Below are 20,682 nucleotides of genomic sequence, written 5' to 3' on the forward strand. Positions count from 1 at the left end.
TGATATTAGAAATAATGTCAGTAGCGTTACTGTTAGTGCTAGGGTATATACTGTATTGAGGCATTGATTCCATCATAATAAAGTATTTGGCATAACATGCTAGATAGGGCCTGATTGAGCAATTATTTGTATACAGGACATATGTATGAGCCACACTGCACATGTACTAAGTGAGATTACCAGCGACGGTCGCAGTGAGGACTTGGATGCAGTGTGATTGATGGATCGGTTGTGGGAGTTAACGGGGGGATGGGGAGGCAAAAACAGGTGTGTCTAGGCCATTTTGGGGGTCGTATCTCAGCCTGTGATTGTGAATTTGTACACAGTGAAGGCTCTGGTGTGTGCTTACTTGTGACAGACATTCTGAACGACCACAGGGTTACTCAGAAGATGCATGGTATGACTGATGGTGCATGTTTATATTAGGGGTGTGCACCGGCCACTTTTCGTGTTTTGGTTTTGGATCTGGATCTTTCTTCGTGTTTTGGATCTGGATTGGTTTTGCCAAAACCACCCTTCCGTGTTTTGGGTTCTGGGTTTTGTGTTTTGGATCTGTATTTTTTTTAAAAAAAGCATAAAAACAGCTAAAATCACAGAATTTGTTGGTTTCTCTGCTCCTATGCTATTATTAACCTCAATAACCTTAATTTCCACTCATTTCCAGTCTATTCTGAACACCTCACACCTCACAATAGTGTTTTCATGTCCAAAAGGTTGCACCGAGGTAGCTGGATGACTATGCTAAGCGACACGAGTGGGCGGCACAAACACGTGACCCATCTAGGAGTGACACTGCAGTGGCAGACAGGATGGCAGTTAGAAAAACTAGGCCCCAAACTGTACATAATGCAAAGAAAAAAAAGAGGTGCAAGATGGAATTGTCCTTGGGCCCTCCCACCCACCCTTATGTTGTATAAACAGGACATGCACACTTTAACAAATCAATCATTTCAGCGCCAGGGTCTGCCACACAACTGTGGCTGAAATGATTGGTTCGTTTGGGCCCCCACAAAACAAGCTGGCAATTAATGTGTCCCTGCACAAACTGGCTCTACGGAGGCAAGATGTCATCCTCATCCTCCTCATCCACCGATTCCTCACCCTCTTCAGTGTGTACATCCTCATCCTCACAGAGTATTAATTCGTCCCTGCTGGAACCACAGGTCCCTCTGTACGTTCTGGAGGCTGGTCTCCCTGGAAGAGTTGATAATTCATTTTATGAACATCATCTTCTCCACATTTTGTGGAAGCAACCTCCTACGTCTTTCGCTGACAAGGTTCCCGGCTGCACTAAACACTCTTTCGGAGTACACACTGGAGGGGGGGCAACTCAGGTAAAATAGAGCCAGTTTGTACAGGGACCTCCAAATTGCTTCTTTTTCCTGCCAGTACAGGTACGGACTGTCTGACATGCCTACTTGGATGCTGTCACCGATGTAATCCTTTAACAGACAGACGCACGCTTGTCGCTGCTGCTTTGAGGATTCAAGTGCGGCTACAGCCCATACAATTCACAAAGACAGAAAAAAAAAAAGAATATTTTTATTGTTTGTGGAGCACACTTTGAGGGTTACACCACCCTTTAACAGACAGACGCACGCTTGTCGCTGCTGCTTTGAGGATGCAAGTGCGGCTACAGCCCACACAATTCACAAAGACAGAAAAAAGAAGAAGAATATTTTAATTGTTTGTGTAGGACACTTTGAGGTGTCACCACCCTTTAACAGACAGACGCACGCTTGTCGCTGCTGCTTTAAGGATGCAGGTGCGGCTACAGCCCACACATTTCACAAAGACCGAAAAAAAAAAGAACAATATTTTAATTGTTTGTGTAGAACACTTTGAGGTGTCATCACCCTTTAACAGACAGACGCACGCTTGTCGCTGCTGCTTTAAGGATGCAGGTGCGGCTACAGCCCACACAATTCACATAGACAGAAAAAAAAAGAACAATATTTTAATTGTTTCTGTAGCACACTTTGAGGGTGTCACCACCCTTTAACAGACAGACGCACGCTTGTCGCTGCTGCTTTGAGGATGCAAGTGTGGCTACATCGCACACAAGTCACAAACACATTCAAAAAATAGTTTTTTATTTTTTGTAACACTTTGAGAGTTACACCACCCTTTAACAGACAGACGCACGCTTGTCGCTGCTGCTTTAAGGATGCAGGTGCGGCTACAGCCCACACATTTCACAAAGACCGAAAAAAAAAGAACAATATTTTAATTGTTTGTGTAGAACACTTTGAGGGTGTCACCACCCTTTAACAGACAGACGCACGCTTGTCGCTGCTGCTTTAAGGATGCAGGTGCGGCTACAGCCCACACATTTCACAAAGACCAAAAAAAAAGAACAATATTTTAATTGTTTGTGTAGCACACTTTGAGGGTGTCACCACCCTTTAACAGACAGACGCACGCTTGTCGCTGCTGCTTTGAGGATGCAAGTGTGGCTTCATCGCACACAAGTCACAAACACATTAAAAAAATAGTTTTTTATTTTTTGGAACACTTTGAGAGTTACACCACCCTTTAACAGACAGACGCACGCTTGTCGCTGCTGCTTTAAGGATGCAGGTGCGGCTACAGCCCACACATTTCACAAAGACCGAAAAAAAAAGAACAATATTTTAATTGTTTGTGTAGAACACTTTGAGGGTGTCACCACCCTTTAACAGACAGACGCACGCTTGTCGCTGCTGCTTTAAGGATGCAGGTGCGGCTACAGCCCACACATTTCACAAAGACCAAAAAAAAAAGAACAATATTTTAATTGTTTGTGTAGCACACTTTGAGGGTGTCACCACCCTTTAACAGACAGACGCACGCTTGTCGCTGCTGCTTTAAGGATGCAGGTGCGGCTACAGCCCACACAATTCACAAAGACAGAAAAAAAAAGAACAATATTTTAATTGTTTGTGTAGCACACTTTGAGGGTGTCACCACCCTTTAACAGACAGACGCACGCTTGTCGCTGCTGCTTTGAGGATGCAGGTGGAATCTAGACAGGATTTGGAACCGAGGACACACTACCTCCATCAATTGTCTAAATCCCACTGCACTAATGTCGGATACCGGACGCATGTCTAACACCAACATAGCAGTCAAGGCCTCAGTTATACGTTTTGCTTCAGGATGACTGCTGTCGTACTTCATCCTCATCGCTAGGGACTGTTGGAGGGTCAATTGTTTAGTAAAAGTAGTGATGTTCCTACTTCCTCTCTGGGATGATGAACAACTCCCAGCAGCAGCAACAGCACTAGGAGGAAGAGGTTCTTGATCTTTCCCTATTTTATTTTTATCGGAGAAAGTTTGGTCCTCCATTTATGTTATATTGATATATATACGTGCGGCTAAAGCGCACACAAACACAGAAAATATTATTTTATTTTTGCTGGAGAGTAGTGCACTTTGTGGGTTACACCACCCTTTAAGAAATGAGCCAGCCGGCTCTTTACTTATGGGACACAGGCGCACGCTTGGCGCTGCTCCTTTGTTGATGCACGTGCAGCCACAGTGCACACAATTCACAAACACAGAAAATAATTTTTTTTTTGGTTTGGACTGGAGTGTACTTTCGGGGGTTACAGCACCCTTAACGGTCAAGCCAGCCGGCCCTTTACTTATGACACAGGCGCACGCTTGGCACTACTTTGTTGATGCACGTGCGGCTACTGCGCACACAATTCACAAACACAGAAAATATTTTTTTTTTAGGTTTGGACTGGAGTGTACTTTCGGGGGTTACAGCACCCTTAACGGTCAAGCCAGCCGGCCCTTTACTTATGACACAGGCGCACGCTTGGCACTACTTTGTTGATGCACGTGCGGCTACTGCGCACACAATTCACAAACACAGAAAATAATTTTTTTTTTGGTTTGGACTGGAGTGTACTTTCGGGGGTTACAGCACCCTTAACGGTCAAGCCAGCCGGCCCTTTACTTATGACACAGGCGCACGCTTGGCACTACTTTGTTGATGCACGTGCGGCTACTGCGCACACAATTCACAAACACAGAAAATAATTTTTTTTTTGGTTTGGACTGGAGTGTACTTTCAGGGGTTACAGCACCCTTAACGGTCAAGCCAGCCGGCCCTTTACTTATGACACAGGCGCACGCTTGGCACTACTTTGTTGATGCACGTGCGGCTACTGCGCACACAATTCACAAACACAGAAAATAATTTTTTTTTGGTTTGGACTGGAGTGTACTTTCGGGGGTTACAGCACCCTTTAATGGTCAAGCCAGCCGGCCCTTTACTTATGACACAGGCGCACGCTTGGCACTACTTTGTTGATGCACGTGCGGCTACTGCGCACACAATTCACAAACACAGAAAATATATTATTTTTTTAGCACTTGGGGGGAACACCCCTGATGGACAGAGCACCCCCTGGACAACACTACAGCACTCCTTTAGGACTGGGACACTGCACAGGACTTTGGAGTGGACACAGCCCCTATGGAGAACTGACTGCACAACACAGTCCAGCCAGCCCCTATGGACTTTGAAGTAGTGGACACAGCCCCTATTAACAACAGCAGCACAGCACAACACAGCCAGCCCCTATGGACTTTGAAGTAGTGGACAACAGCAGCACTACACTACACTACACTACACTACACAGCCCTAACTCCCACCCTCCCTCTTCACTGTCCACAGCCGAGTGAGAAAATGGCGCCGACGCGGGTACCTTATATAGGATCCAAAACCCGCGAGACTCGGAAGGCGGGATGATGACGTTTTGCCTCGATTTCAGATCCGAGTCAGGCGGGAAAAGTCGAGCCTGACTCGGATCGGACTCGGATCGGGGGGGCTCGGGGGGGTTCGGATTTCAGAAATCCGAACCCGCTCACCCCTAGTTTATATATAAGCAATGGTTTTCAGATCCCGCATACTGGGCATCTTAGTACAAACTCCTGCCGCTGTGATGTTTGCATAATGCATATAGGGGAAAATAAAAGTTCATGTCAAGTCAGTAATATTTTTTGCATACGGAGTGGAATGGCTTCTGTATTCAGGTGCGTTTCTAGAGAGGAGGGGGCCCATGTGCAGTCTCTGATACGGGCCCCCTCCTCTCCGCCCAGCGGCCGGCAGCACACTGAGCTGTGCATGGCCAGCGCCGGAGTTATAGTCTCTGTGTGCTCAGAGTCTATAGTGTATGCACAGGTCACTGGGAAAATGGCCGCGGTGGCCATTTTCCCTATACTGCGCATGCAAAAACAATAGGAAAATTATCGCCGTGCCATTTTCCAGTTGTCTTACAGCGCCGGACCCCCGCGCCGATGTTGGACTCAGGAGAGGTAAATGATATTATGGGTGCAGGGTGTGCGGTGCGGGATCTCCTTGAACCCAAGGGCCCGTGTTCCCTGCACACCCTGCATCCATTATAGATACGCCCCTGCCTGTATTGTATATCAGTCAGTAGAATGGCTCATGTATTGTATTGTTTATCGGTCACTAGAATAGTCTCAGCATTGGTCAGATGGGGCTGGTAGGTGATGTATCCGTAGCTCTTTTACATAACAGTTAGTCACAAATTGCAACAGCTATTTAAACCACACCCACATTAGACAAACCACACCCACATTAGGCAAACCACACCTACAACCTTTTTGTATTACACCCATTTCTCTGTTGCACGCACTGGTAGAAAAGCCATTTGTTTGTGTCTGCCCCCCAGGCTGAAAGTTGCCAGCCAGCCCCTGCTGCCAGGGCACCTTGTGATGTCATAGTGGCAGCTGATGATGTCACTATTGGAGGTGGGATGAGTATAACAAGGCAGCTGGATGCTTCCTGTGTCATATCTGATATTGCTGGACTAGTGACAGTACAGATATTTTTCTTCTCATTTCTGAGTTTATAAAATGATTTTACGATGAAGAAGGCTGGAAATGACCATCCTAAGCACCATCAAATGACTGTATGTATCTCTTATATGGCCATGGACACACTGTATTACTGATGGGTAATGATAATAGATCACTGTTATATGATTTCATATAAATTCAGAGTATGGTTAGATACATTAGGTTTAAAAACTCCCTTTTTCTTTGTATTTATACTATTTACTATTAATAACTATTTTTCTTAGCAGCTTTCCAGACTTTCTAATAATTATGTTAAGGTTCTGATTTCAAATTATTTAAAATAAAAGCAAAAATATTGTGAAATGCTGTTATTCAAGGGAAAGTGTATCTATTTCACTTTTTGTTTTTTGCCACTATAGGGAGATAACCTTGGCATTAAAAATCCTGCATTGTTCTCATGTCTGTTTCATTATTTCACAGGTCGCTCTGCGCATCCGTCCATTTAATAGGACAGAGGCTAAGAGCAGCGCCCGATGCATTGTACACCAGCTCGGGCAGAAGGTAAGAAAATGCAAGTTTAAACAACTGAATTAGTTTAACACAATTAATTATAAAATTGTTTTCTTACCAAAACATTATTTTTAGATTTATTTGTTGTCAGAGCATCCGGCTCTGAATCAGGGCCTAGTTCAGTAGGGAAAAAAGATGTCATGCACATATTTTATGGACAGTAACATATGGCGATTCCCTCCAATAAGGAGGTTATGCTGAGAATTGTAGTTCCACAATAGGTAGCAAACCACTTAAGACACAATCCAATAAGTTATTATTATAATATGTCTTACAGTAGGAAGGACCGCCAAGCTTATGAGTTAGACCATTCTGTGTCTTAAGGGCCTAAGAACCAGTGACCAGAAGAGTTTATATAGATATCAGTGAAATGTTCCTGGAAACTGTGCTGAAATGCTGACAAATATGACTCTATACTCCCAGATCACGTTCCCATGTGTGACTTTGCTTTTATCCAGTTATATAAACTGGACTTAAGATCTTCTGCTCCTGCCACAGAGGTGCTTATAGAGCCTGGTGACATATAGTGAACATGTCTTCTCTTTCCTTACAGACAGTACTACTGCAGGACCCTGGCGAGGATCCTGATGACGTCCTGCGTTGCTGCAGGACCAGGGAAAGGACGTTCACCTTTCATGAAGTGATTGATCAAGCAGCTACCCAGGTGATTATAATCCTAAATTATTTACAATGAATAATAAAAGTTAATAGTATATATAACAGTACTCAGGGACATTCAGCGCTGCTCATGTTGCATCTTGTTAGGGAGTAAAATAGCGCATGAGAACAATTTATCATCATATGTGAATGTAGCATCAGCCAGTAATGCTTGTACAGCTGTCATTTTTCCTTATTCAGTATAGGGCATGATTGCTTATGTAGCATCAATAAATATCTCTCATTTCAGGAACATGTTTATATGTCCACAGTGAAGAACCTAGTGGATGATATAATTTCGGGGTACAATGCTGCTATATTTGCGTATGGCCCAACAGGTAATATTAATGTTATTAATACATAAGTCTAATTGTTTATATTGTATGTTTAAAAGTAGTGAGCTGGTGAAATGAGTGGTGATAAAACATGTGGACCATCTGTACTGTTAGTAACTTTGAGCTAGTAGTATCCTTATGGGCTGTGCAATTATCCAAGTGGTTCCAGAAAGTGAGGCATTAGGTTCATGGCACAATCCGGGTCTGAGTACTGAGGGCCTGATTCAGAACCGCTCGCCAAAAGCGAGCGCTCGCTCTGAATCAGGGCGGGTGCTTGTTTTTTAAGTTGCAGCCTTCTGGCCCTTCACATAGCTGTGGGTGACCATCGGGCTTGCGACGAGACCCTTACGGTAGGGTCTCGTGGCCACAAGCCCCAGTGGAATTCCTGCTCTAATAGAGCAGGAAGTCCATCTACTGACATTACGAGTAATGTCAGTAGGGCCACCCACAAACAGCAGCCATTCCTGCAGGAACACCTCCGTTTGCCCAGCCACCCCCCCTCCGCTCCTTCCAAATGGGGCGAGCTGACGATCAACATCGATAGCCGCCCCTTTTGGATGCGAGCACCGGAGCGAGTGCTTTTTGCGCTCGCTCCGGGGCTTGCGCACGCACAGTGCGCACGCTGCGCATTTGCACTGGCCCACCATCGACTGGCTTGCGAGCGCTATGCGCTTGCGAGCGGGTCTAAATCAGTCCCTGAATCCTTAGTCTAGTGATCACAGGTACAGGATAATAGATGAACACTTAAATTGACAACATCCAATAAGGCATAAGTCATAGTTCTTAAGGATAACGCTTCTATTTGGGGCATGGTAATAGCATGAGAATGGTGACAAGTGTGGTAGTTAGAAGGTAAATCTCTTTTACCAAAATATTGTTATAGGTCTGGTCTATAGTCTAACAATATATTACACTATAGCTGTACTGGTAAAATTGTATTGGATCACATAACTATGTCACAATGTTGTTTTGTGTTTACTAAAAAGCTCCCAAATGTGCATATATTAGATTTTTATATAGCATCTTAAATTATATTTACATTTTAATGGTTACATTATCAGCTTGTGATAGGCTGTGGATATTATTGCTTCTAACACTCACTGACCAGGGAATAGGTGCACCCATCACCAAATGTGGAGGCAGCATTTTCTGGGAGAGTGACCTGATGAGCAGCATTTTATGGGCAGAACAAATATAGAATAGTGCACAGTCCATCCATTCACTAACAAGTGGTGACATCCCTGAGAGAGTGACCTGATGAGCAGCATCCTGATGAATATTGGTTTAGTCACATGATGTCTGTCACTGTTCGTTACTGACATGACACATTGTATAATTACATATCTGCGGTTCTTTCTTGTAACGTCAGTGAGTGTATGCCTAATACCTTTATATTTATCACAGGCACCGGGAAGACCTTTACTATGATGGGCAATGGCCATGAGCCCGGAGTGATATTTCGCACTCTGAAAGATCTATATAAGACCATCGAGGTGCAGAGAGGGCAGAATAAGTTCTCAGTGTCAGTGTACTATGCTGAGGTAAATATGAGGAATAAGTGTTTGGTTTATATTCTATGTGTCTTATTTAGAGGTGGATGGAGCTCTGGGGGTTTGCATAAGATATGCATTTACATAGTGCGCATGTACGGGCAGCGGCGAGCTTACATAGGCCAAGTAAAAGGCAGCACAATTAGACATGATGCAAAGGCAGATTTTGGTTACGTGTCTATTGCCGGGGCTGGAGGGTCAGCTGCAATTACACAGAGTGATGATAACTGTTAGCAGCGCTGTCCTCTGATTGGCTGATTGTGTATCTACCCCATCAACTGATAGTAGTAGATACATTAGAATCCCGGCTATGTTATATGGAGTCACTGCAATATATTCACATTACTTAATTAATACCACTAGCCTAGGACTACTGCAGGACACAATCATCTCATTTCAGTTTTGAATGAGGTAACAACAGATGTTTGTATTACTATTATTATTATTATCCTTTATTTGTATAGAGCCACAAGGGTTCTGCAGCACCTAACAAAGTATATTAACAATTGAGCAGACAGGAAAACAGTGACTTACAGTACAAGACAATGCAGGACAAATACATTGTATATAAATATTACTGCAACAGTGGTCATAACACTGAAATAAGTAGCACGGTTGCAGAAGTCAAGGGTTAGGTGCTGTAAATAATAGTAAGGGAAGGAAAAGCACATGGGGAAGAGGGCCCAGCTCATGGAAGCTTACATTCTAAATGGTAGGGGAAGACAGACAGGGGTGACACAGATGGGATAGACAGTGAGCATGGGACAGAGTGTTAGGATTAGAGATGGAATGCTTTGATGAAGATGTGCCTCTTGAGAGCCAGTTTGAAGTTTTATAGAGAGAGGTAGCGAATTCCAGAGGTAGGCTGCAACATGTGCAAAATCTTGGAGGCAGTCATGGGAAGGAGTAATCATTTGGCAGGAGAATCAGCATTCGTTAGTGGAGCAAAGAGGGCAGATGGGAGTGTAAAGGTCAGAGATGTAACTGGGAGAGGATTGGGTGATAACTTTGTAAGTGAGTGTGAGGAGCTTGAATTGGGTTCTGAAAAGGAAGGGCTTGTAGGAGAGGGGAGGCAGATGTAGTACATTTGGAGAGGAAGATGAGCCGGGCAGCAGCACTGAGGACAGATTGCCGTGGAGAGAGACAGTTGTCAGAGAGGCCAGATAGAAGGAGGTTACAGTAGTCCAATCTGGAGATGACCAGTGAGTGGATGAGGGTCTTAGTAGCATTCAGGGATATTTTTGAGATGGAAATGGCAGGACTGGGAAAGGTACTGGATGTGTGGTTTGAATGTGAGGGAAGAGTCAAGGATAACTCCAAGACAGCGCACTTGGAAGCTAGAAAAGATGGTTGTACCGTCAATAGATAATTAAATTATGGGTAGTGACAGTATGTGGGAAGGTAGGAAGATGATCAGTTCTGTTTAAGACATATTAAGTTTAAGAAAGCGCTGGGACATCCAGGAAGAGATGGCAGAGAGACAGATAGAGATACGAGTAAGGAGAGAGGGGGAGAGGTTAGGAGAGGATTGATAGATCTAACTATCATCAGCATAGAGATTATATTGGAGGCCAAAAGAGCTGATGAGCTCACCTAAAGAGGACCTATAGAGGGAGAATAGGATAGGTCCAAGAACAGACCCTTAGGGGGTGGTAATGCAGCTGTAAAGAATATGCTCAAGGAGTCTGGGGAAAAAGGGAGGATATAGATGAGTTGGTAGTTGCAGAGAGTGCTAGGATCAAGGGTAGGTGTTTTAAGAATGGGGGAAATAAGGGCATGCTTGAATGCAGAGGGGACAGTGCCAGATGAGAGGGAGAGATTGAGGAGTGTGCAAGATGGGAACAGGTAGAAGGAGAGAGTATTTAAAATAATTACATTTTATCTGCAATCACTATCTGTGTACCCTATATGGAACATGCCACTTAAGCATTTATTAGTTGTGTAACAATAGGGTCATGCTACTTAATAATGTACTAATAACACTATAAATCCACATCTCTACACCATCTCTGTGTTATTGTGCACTATACACACTCATTACACCTGACATAGACCTGCAGCAAATGCTGTATATCAGCTGGATGCATCTTGAGATGATTCTGGCCTAACAAATACATGAAATAAGCTTTGTATGTGTCCTCTTTATGTACATTCTGCACACATATGTGTCTAATTATAAATGATCCCCCTAGATATAATAACATGTAATTGGGAACAACTAGCAATTACCAGGCCCGTTACAAAGTTTGAGGGGGAAACTGAGACCCCCTACTCTGCTTTTTTGAAAATTCATGGGGACTGGCACAGAACTGAAAGCTAAGATGGGCCCCTGCCCTATATGTGCATTCCCCAAATAACCGTCCTTCATGATATACAGCATCTGGAGAACCACAAGTCACCCAAGCCCTTTCCAGAGAGTAATTGTCGTACTTGTACTGCAGACAGTGATTATTCCTTGTATTGCAGAGAGTGATTATTCCTTTATTACATTTTCAGGTCTACAATGAAACCGTTCGGGATCTGCTAAGACCGTCCTCTGGATGTTTGAACCTTAGAGAGGATCCCTACGGCAACACCAAGATAGAAGGGATTGCAGAGTTCTTCCCCAGCAGTCCTGAGGAGGTGACTATCATTAGTCTGTGCTACCCTTATGCAGTGTCCATGCTTCACCGCTAGTCATCCCTGGCTATATTATTATTATTATTATTATTTTCATCATCTTTTATTTATAAGACACCACAAGGGTTCTGCAGCACTGAACAAGGGGGATACAAATGACAATAAGTTATAGAAGTACAGACTAATATAAACAGGGTGGCTGTCTGTAAAGAACCTATTAATGTGTGAATGAATAAGCAGAGCTCATGAATATGTGATCACTGGTGTAGTGACCCTGCTGTAGCTATAACACATGGACAAGTGTAACTTTATGAGAGTGTTGGTGCATCTATATTACTTTCTTTTTCAGGCCATCGCATTACTGACTAAAGGGAATAAGCGCCGCTCTAAGGCAGCCACAGCTGCCAATAAGAACTCATCCCGCTCCCATGCTGTTTTGCAAGTCACCGTAAAGCAGACAAGCAAGGATGGAGTGTGCACGGGCCGGCTGTACATGGTAGACCTGGCGGGATCAGAGCGAGCATGCCAGGTATCACTTGTATTTTATATAACATTATCATTTCTTTGTATGTCCCCCTGCAATGCCATAGATGTAAATATCTTAAGAGTTTGCTATCCTTCTGCAGTGTTCATACTTCACCACTAGTTGTCACTGTCTACTCTACAGAGAGAATATTTGTCAGTCACATCAGTCCCTGGCACCTTGCAGCTTACACTCTAAATTCTCTAACACACACACGCACGAGCGCACGCACACACTTTTTTGGCCAGCAGCCAAGTCACCTGCCAGTAAGAACCCACACAATCACAAAGCAGAACATACAATGTGTTTTCAGGAATATAGAAGGTTACTAATACTGCACTATGCTAAATGCTTTGGTTTTGCACCAGTGAGCACAGATAGTCTGCCCAGAGCACACCTGGGTGTGAGCCTACAATATGCTGTAAGGGAACGCCTCTGCAACCTAGAGAACAATCACCAGTTGTGCACTGCAAGATTTTGTTTCAGTTCTGCTCTGTATAATGATGAGCAGTGGTGCACCAACACTATACATATTGTGCTAGGGACACCTTCACTCCTCCCAACTCCTCCCCTTTGCCTTTATATTCTTCAACTCCTCCGCAAATGCCGCCACCTTGCTTGGTAAAGTTAAATACTGATGGAAATCTAGGTGCACTTGCACACAGAGCTGTAACAGGGCATAATTGCACCCTGTGCCACCCCCGCCCCCTGAGCGCACCATGTCATGATGTTGCATTTACTGTATGATATCATTAAGTCGTGCAGGAGGGCAGTGCTTGGCAGCTCCAATAAGCACAGTGCTGGCTGAGTGTCCTCAGGACGCATGATGGGGTGCATATACTGTGCAGGGTGCCCATCTGGAGTGTCCACAGGATGCTCCATGGGTGCTGCAGTAGCAATCCTGACTGCAGCATTCCAGGCACCCTGCTAGCCAGGAGCAAGTGCCGTGGGGTGGCACTGGTGGCCCATAGCTAGTTATTACCCTGCTCACAGAAATCTAGGCACATGATGAGACCAAAGCTGCTCTTGCACTGTGCAACGTAAATGACAATTCATTTTGTGTATAATTATCAGAGAGCTAAGTAGTAAGTAGTCCTAGGGTAGTCCTTGTCCTGTATTCTGAAGTGGCATGTAATGTAAGCTCTTTTCTTTGATTAAAGCTCTTATGAACGTTGTAATTTGTTTTTGCATCTTTTTGTAGTGGAAAAGTTATAACAGAGCCTTTCATGTTTATAGCTCTTTTTTCTTGTATTTGTAGTACTCCCTAAGCGTGGCCTTTCTAACTTTAGAGCAGTGATTCCCAATCTGTTACAGACAACTGCCCCCTTGGTTACATACATTTATTTCTGTGACCCCCAACCACTGAGACTTTACTCATAACAATTACATAACATTTTGATTAAAGTCATTTTTAAATTAATAACATAAACCAGTATCAAATTAATGATACTAATAATGGAATTACATTTTTTGTAGTAGCTTGGGTTAAATTACATGCAGTAAGAAAAGCATTTTGGCCAATATCATAATACAATAGTTTATGTGTTTGTACCACATCCATACCGTGACTGATGTCAGATGTGTCTTCATTATCTTTTCTGTTTCTATATCAGACTAAGAACACTGGGCAAACCCTGAAAGAAAGTGGCTATATAAACCGCTCCCTTCTGGCCCTAAGGAATTGCATTATGGCGCTACGCAAGAGACCCGGCAGCCATATCAATTATCGGGACAGCAAATTGACCTGGCTGCTAAAGGTATGTTATTGCTATGAGATTTCCTACCTACATATGACAATACAACTGTACCTGATGTCAGGGACAATGATAAGAGAGAAGGACCCTGTGTACAGTCTCCATGCAGGTCTCCCCCTTCTCCTACAGGCACATGCACTATATACTCTGGCACTGCGCTTTCTCTACTGAGCATGTGCAGAAGTTTATAAATATGGCACCCATGTCATTTTCCCAGTGACTATATTGGTGATTACAGCAGCATTGGCAGAGTGTTAAGTATAAGTTATGGGTGCAGGGTGTGCGGTGCGAGACCACTGGACATGTGCACCATATACCCTGCACCCACTATAGATCCATGCAGGGGCATATTTATAATGGGTGCAGGGTGTGCGGTATGAGACCACTGGACATGTGCACCATATACCCTGCACCCACTATAGATCCACCCAGGGGCATATTTATAATGGGTGCAGGGTGTGCAGTTCAGGAGGGGCGCTCTGCACACCCTGCACCTATACTTTTTTTAAAATATTTACCTCTCCGAAGTCTCACGGAGCAACGCCACAGAAAACGCCTGGAAATTGACCACTGCGGCCATTTTCCCAGTATTTTGCGCATGCACTGTAAGGAGTCACTGGGAAAATGGCTGCCGCACCATTTTCCCAGTGAGATGCGCAAGCGCAGTAGACTCCGGGACCACTCTATTGCCCGGAGTCTACTTCTGACAACAGTTCGCTGACTGCAGCTGGGCAGAGAGGAGGGGGCCCGTGTTCACTCCCCTTCCGGGGCCCCCTCCTCTCTTAATACACCCCTGGATACACCCATGGCTGATGTAGCATTAGTCACTTCTTAGATATCTTTTTTGTGATACATGCATTAGGAATATGAATGTGAGTTATCAAACTAGGCCATTAAGAGACTTTATAATGCCCTGGTACTAAAGGAGTGTGTGGTATAGTGTATGGGAGTGTGGCCACAGCTTATTGTAAATGCTGAGGTCCTGTGGACAGGGAATGTGGCCACAGCATCCACATCGGAACCCCAGTCATCAGGAATATTGCTCCTAACAGATTGTTCTGTTGTTTTATCTCAGACAATAGCTGCTATCAACCATTTTATTAGTAATTTATGCAATCATTTGTTTCTCACAAACATAGTATAAAACAATAGTAGTAGATCTTTAAACTGCTCATTACAATGTGTAAGGATTCCTCAGTGATCTCCCCTATAACCAGAGTGTTATCTATCACAGGGTGCACTGAGTGGCAGGAGCAGAATGGTGATGATCACACACATCAGCCCTGCGGATGCTGCCTATGAAGACTCTCGCAGCACACTGACCTATGGGAGCAAGGCCAAGCACATCAAAACACTGGTGAGCTGCCCCCAAGGGGTAACGGCATATTCATCTATGTTACTGGTTATAACTGTGGTGGAACATGGGATTTATTATTAAATAAAACAAACATTATGAACATTCAAAATCAGTTTTATTAGAAGATTGGTTGGAATGTGATCTTTTACTTTCAATTAGAACTTCAGCTGGCAATTAAAATATGTTAAAAATATATACTACAGGCTCAATCAGTCAGAAAAGCTACACCTGCGGTATTACATGTCTATGTGAGGACACGTAGATTACCCATCCATAATCTCCTGTCTCCCTGTTTTCTCTGAGTGTTCCGGTGCCCAGTAGCTAACTCTCTGCTGTCACCCTTCCTTCTGCAGGTGGAGAGGAACCGTGTTTGTGCCCACCACAAAATCCCTGAGGCTGCAAGAGAAGACAAAGTGCAGCTGAAAGACCCTCGTCCTCCAGGTATTCTTGTTTCTTTTAATGAAAAGATTAAGAGGTCGGTTTATCATAGTTGTGCACTAACAATCTGCATCGCCACTTATCGCAACAATACATATTGTAGTTACACCACAAGTTACCATGCTGGGTGGTTGGGAGGTGTGTACATATGCTGGTCTTTACAGTTACAGATTAGGCAAAGGAAGCAACTGATCCAGGAACAATAGGAACAAATAGGGGTTTACACTTCCAAACTGTAATCCATTGACTAACTGAAGCAAAACATATACCAGACATAGTAGTAACTGTACTATTTCTGTATTCATTTGCACAGAGCCAGCCCATAAGGACCATAAGGACAAAGCGCCCAGTTCCAGTAACACTGGTCCTATGAGATGCTCTGAGTAAGTACTTTGTGCAGATATCATATGAACAATATGTAACAATGTGATTTATGGACAGAAATGTAAAATTATGAAAATTTGTGTAATTTATAGATAAGAATAGATTGTGATTAAGTATTTTTTTTAGCTATTACTATATAAATGTTAATCATTGTACACCATAATATTTAGATATGGGTATTATATTGTACTAATCTTAGCTATTGTTACTCTCTTGGAGTCCTTTAGGTGCAAATGTGTCTGTTTTCTCTTTTTAGGGCTTTGCTGCCTAAATTGTCATCCATAGTCCCTATGCCAAGAAACCACCTGGCAGTACCTGAGGCTGTGGATCCCATGCCAAGAAACCACCTGGCAGTACCTGAGGCTGTGGACCCCATGCCAAGAAAACACCTGGCAATACCTGAGCCCATGGATGACATGCTAAGAAAACACCTGGCAGTACCTGAGGCCGAGGTCCCTATGCCAAGAATACAGCTGGCAGTACCTGAGGCCGAGGTCCCTATGCCAAGAATACAGCTGGCAGTACCTGAGGCCGAGGTCCCTATGCCAAGAATACAGCTGGCAGTACCTGAGGCTGTGGATCCCATGCCAAGAAACCACTTGGCAGTACCTGAGGCTGCGGACCCCATTCCAAGAAAACACCTAGCAATACCTGAGCCCATGGACCCCATGCTAAGAAAACACCGGGCAGTACCTGAGGCCGAGGTACCTATGTCAAGAAAACACCTGGCAGTACCTGAGGCCGTGGACCCCATGCCAAGAATACAGCTGACAGTACCTGAGGCTGAGGTCCCTATGTCAAGAAAATACCTGGCAGTACCTGAGGCTGTGGACCCCAGGCCAAGAAAATACCTTGCAGTACCTGAGGTCGAGGTCCCTTTGCAAAGTAAATACCTGGCAGTACCTGAGGCTGTGGTCTCTATACCAAGAAAACACCTGACAGTACCTGAGGCCGTGATCCCTATGCCAAGAAAACACTTGGCAGTACCTGAGGCCAAGGTCCCTATGCCAAGAATACAGCTGGCAGTACCTGAGGCTGTGGACCGCATGCCAAGAAAATACCTGGCAGTATCTGAGGCTGTGGTCTCTATGCCAAGAAAATACCTGGCAGTACCTGAGTCCGAGGACCCCATGCCAAGAAAACTCCTGGCAGTACCTGAGGCCGTGGTCCCTATGCCAAGAAAACACCTGGCAGTACCCGAGGCCGTGGTCCCTATGCCAAGAAAACACCTGGCAGTACCTGAGGTAAGTGCTTTCAGTATTATTGTGGTTACTTACCTTTTCCCTATGTCCTAGTATTTATATATCTCTTTGTCATACAATGTAATGCCTATCACACTCACATTTACATCTTATATTACTCCACAATTGTCACAATTTATACACAATATGAGAAAAGAAAAATAGGTTTCTTGTAATACAAATGATCTTGCATGATCATAGTCCATTATAATTGTAAATTAAATAAAAATAATTGGTAGTGGACAAGTCCATGGCCGATTCAATTCAAAGCGATGATGAATATCCCCGGGGGGGAAGCTCCCAGAGCTTTTCAATTCAGCCTGATGTTTGGCCCGACTAAAGGATTTGTTCTCGCATCCTCTTGGGGGTGCAAGGAGAAACCCGACAAAAGTGCGCTAACAGCCTTGCGGCCAGCACTTTAGTCGGAGAGTCCCGTTCTCACGATTAAACACTCATGTTAAGTCGCAAGAACCGCCATTCTTCGACTTAACAGTGCTCTGAATTGAATCACAGCCAATAAGATAAGCTAAATATCCAAAACTAAGAAATGTGAACAAAGGCATGAAAAACCTCCAGATAAAAACTAGTACAGCAAATTTATTCCAATTATATATAATATATCTAGTCATCCATTGTAGTATTATAGAATTAAATACTGAAATTTTATTGGAAATTCAGTTGCCAATTAAAATATGTTAGTAATATCTACTACAGGCTCAATCAGTCATAGAAGCTACACCTGTGGTATTACATGTCTGTGTGAGGACACGTAGGTTACCCATCCATAATCTCCTGTCTCCCTGTGTACTCTGAGTGTGCCAGTGCCCAGTAACTAACTCTCTGCTGTCCACCCTCCCTCCTGCAGGTGAAGGCGCACCATCTGAGTCTGGCCTACAAGATCCCTGAAGGCGCCAGAGCCACCAATGTTCAGCTGAGACTCGTCCGCCAGGTATTCTTGTACCATGTAATTAAAAGTTTAAGGGGTCTGTTTATCATAGTTGTGGACTAACAATCTGCATCACAGCTTATCACAGCAATACAAATTGTAGTTACTCCGCAAGTTACCATGCTCGGACAGTTGGGACGTGTGTACATATGCTGGTCTTTACAGTTGTACATATTTATCTATTTTACTGGGTATAACAGTGGTGGAACAAGGGATTTAGGGGGATATTTAATAAACTTAATTTTCTCTCTCCATATTTTTCACTTTCTATAGCATTTTCTTTACGTATCAATTTATAAAAGTTTGTTGCCGAGACAGCCGAAACGATAACGGGCTGTCCCAGCGAATTGTTACTCACTACAGTAGCGGTAGGGAGGCTGCTGTCAGACAGGGATCCCAGAACTGGCTGTATGCCTGGCAGTAGTTGCGGCAGCTGCATAAGGGCTGGGCGAGGTGTGTCATGTGTTGTTGGTAGGGGGATCCGCGGCTGTGATTCTGGAGAAGAGGAGATGCCGCTGCCTATGCCTAGTGCGACGGGGGAGGAAGAGGATCTGACGGCCGCTATATGTGTGCTGCGGGGATAGTCTGACGGCTGCTATGTCTGTACTGCGGGGGGATCCGACGGCTGCTATGTTTGTGCGGTGGGGGTGGGTAGGGGGTCAGACAACTGCTGTGTACTGGGGTAAGAAGGGGTTGCCGGCCTCTGCAGTTGCTGTGTATTGGATGTATATATATATATATATATATATATATGTATATGTATGTATATACAGTATATATTTATACATATATATGTGTGTGTGTATATGTATATATGTGTGCATCTATATGTATGTATATATATATACTGTGCCCTCCTATATATTATATATGTACTGTGCCCTCCTGCTACATATATATATATATATATATATCCAATAGTGACCCGGCACTCACCAGTCCTCTCCGTTGTAGATCGCTCTGGTACCTTCCGAAGGGGAAAGGTTCCCCGAATGCATATACGAAAAAAGGTGGCACTCAGAGACTTCAGTAAGGAGTGTAGCAAGTACCCACTGCGGGGTAACTTTTAATGTGACAACTTCACAGCATCGACGTTTCGGGGATCGTATCGTGTCTTGAGAAAAGGGATATGATCCCCGAAACGTCGATGCTGTGAAGTTGTCACATTAAAAGTTACCCCGCAGTGGGTACTTGCTACACTCCTTACTGAAGTCTCTGAGTGCCACCTTTTTTCGTATATATATATATATATATATATATATATATATATATATAGCACATGAATATTTATTAATGTATGGATAAACAACTGTGTGCCTGTAATTAGTGTGCACAAAATAATTATTCATTTTCTAAATCTGTGGAATGCCTCCTGTTCCTTACATTAATGGGGTCTCTATGCTCCTAATTTGTGGGAACACATATCCATCCATCCATCCATCCATCCTTCCATCTATCTATCCATTTATCTATATCGATTTAGATATATTGGACTTGATTCAAAGGTGGACGTAGTTACAGTCACAACTGTGACTTTATGTTAATGGCATGACCGATGGGCTTCCTACTGATACACCCACCTAATGCATTACAAATTCCGTCACCGACGTACCATCGGTCGCAATATCAACACAAGAGCAGCCTTTTGTAGGCACAGAATGTCTGTCGGAACACGACACTGATGCCAGTACAACTGTGTCTTTGGCCTGCATCTGACTAGCCCCACCCCCCCGAGACATCCCAAAAATGCCCCCAAAACCGCCTCTCTTTGTGTCCAAATTCATTCTGCAACCACCGGCGGTAACAATCGGGATGTATGTGCAGTGCAACTCAGACACACGTGCAGCTGTAAAACATCGGCCGTTTGCATCTGACATCGATGCTACATCCACCTCTGAACGAGTCCCATTATATGTGTATGGGAATGTAGTGCTTGACAGCTCAGGTACTGAGGAAAAAGGCTACTTATCACCATCTGGTACAGAGGCCAATTATATGTGTATGGGAATGTAGTGCTGACAGCTCAGGTACTGAGGGGAAAGGCTACTTATCACCATCTGGTACAGAGGCCAATTATATGTGTATGGGAATGTAGTGCTGGACAGCTCAGGTACTGAGGAAAAAGGCTACTTATCACCATCTGGTACAGAGGCCCATTATATGTGTATGGGAATGTAGTGCTGATAGCTCAGGTACTGAGGAGAAAGGCTACTTATCACCATCTGGTACAGAGGCCCATTATATGTGTAAGGGAATGTAGTGCTGATAGCTCAGGTACTGAGGGGAAAGGCTACTTATCACCATCTGGTACAGAGGCCCATTATACAGTATGTGTATGGAAAAGTAGTGCTAACAGCTCAGGTACTGAGGGGAAAGGCTACTTATCACCATCTGGTACAGAGACCCATTATATGTGTATGGTAATGTAGAGCTGATAGCTCAGGTACTGAGGGGAAAGGCTGCTTATCACCATCTGGTACAGAGGCCCATT

This window comes from Taudactylus pleione, unplaced genomic scaffold (assembly GCF_031769625.1).
Source record: "Taudactylus pleione unplaced genomic scaffold, aTauple2 ptg000422l, whole genome shotgun sequence".
Taxonomy (NCBI): domain Eukaryota; kingdom Metazoa; phylum Chordata; class Amphibia; order Anura; family Myobatrachidae; genus Taudactylus; species Taudactylus pleione.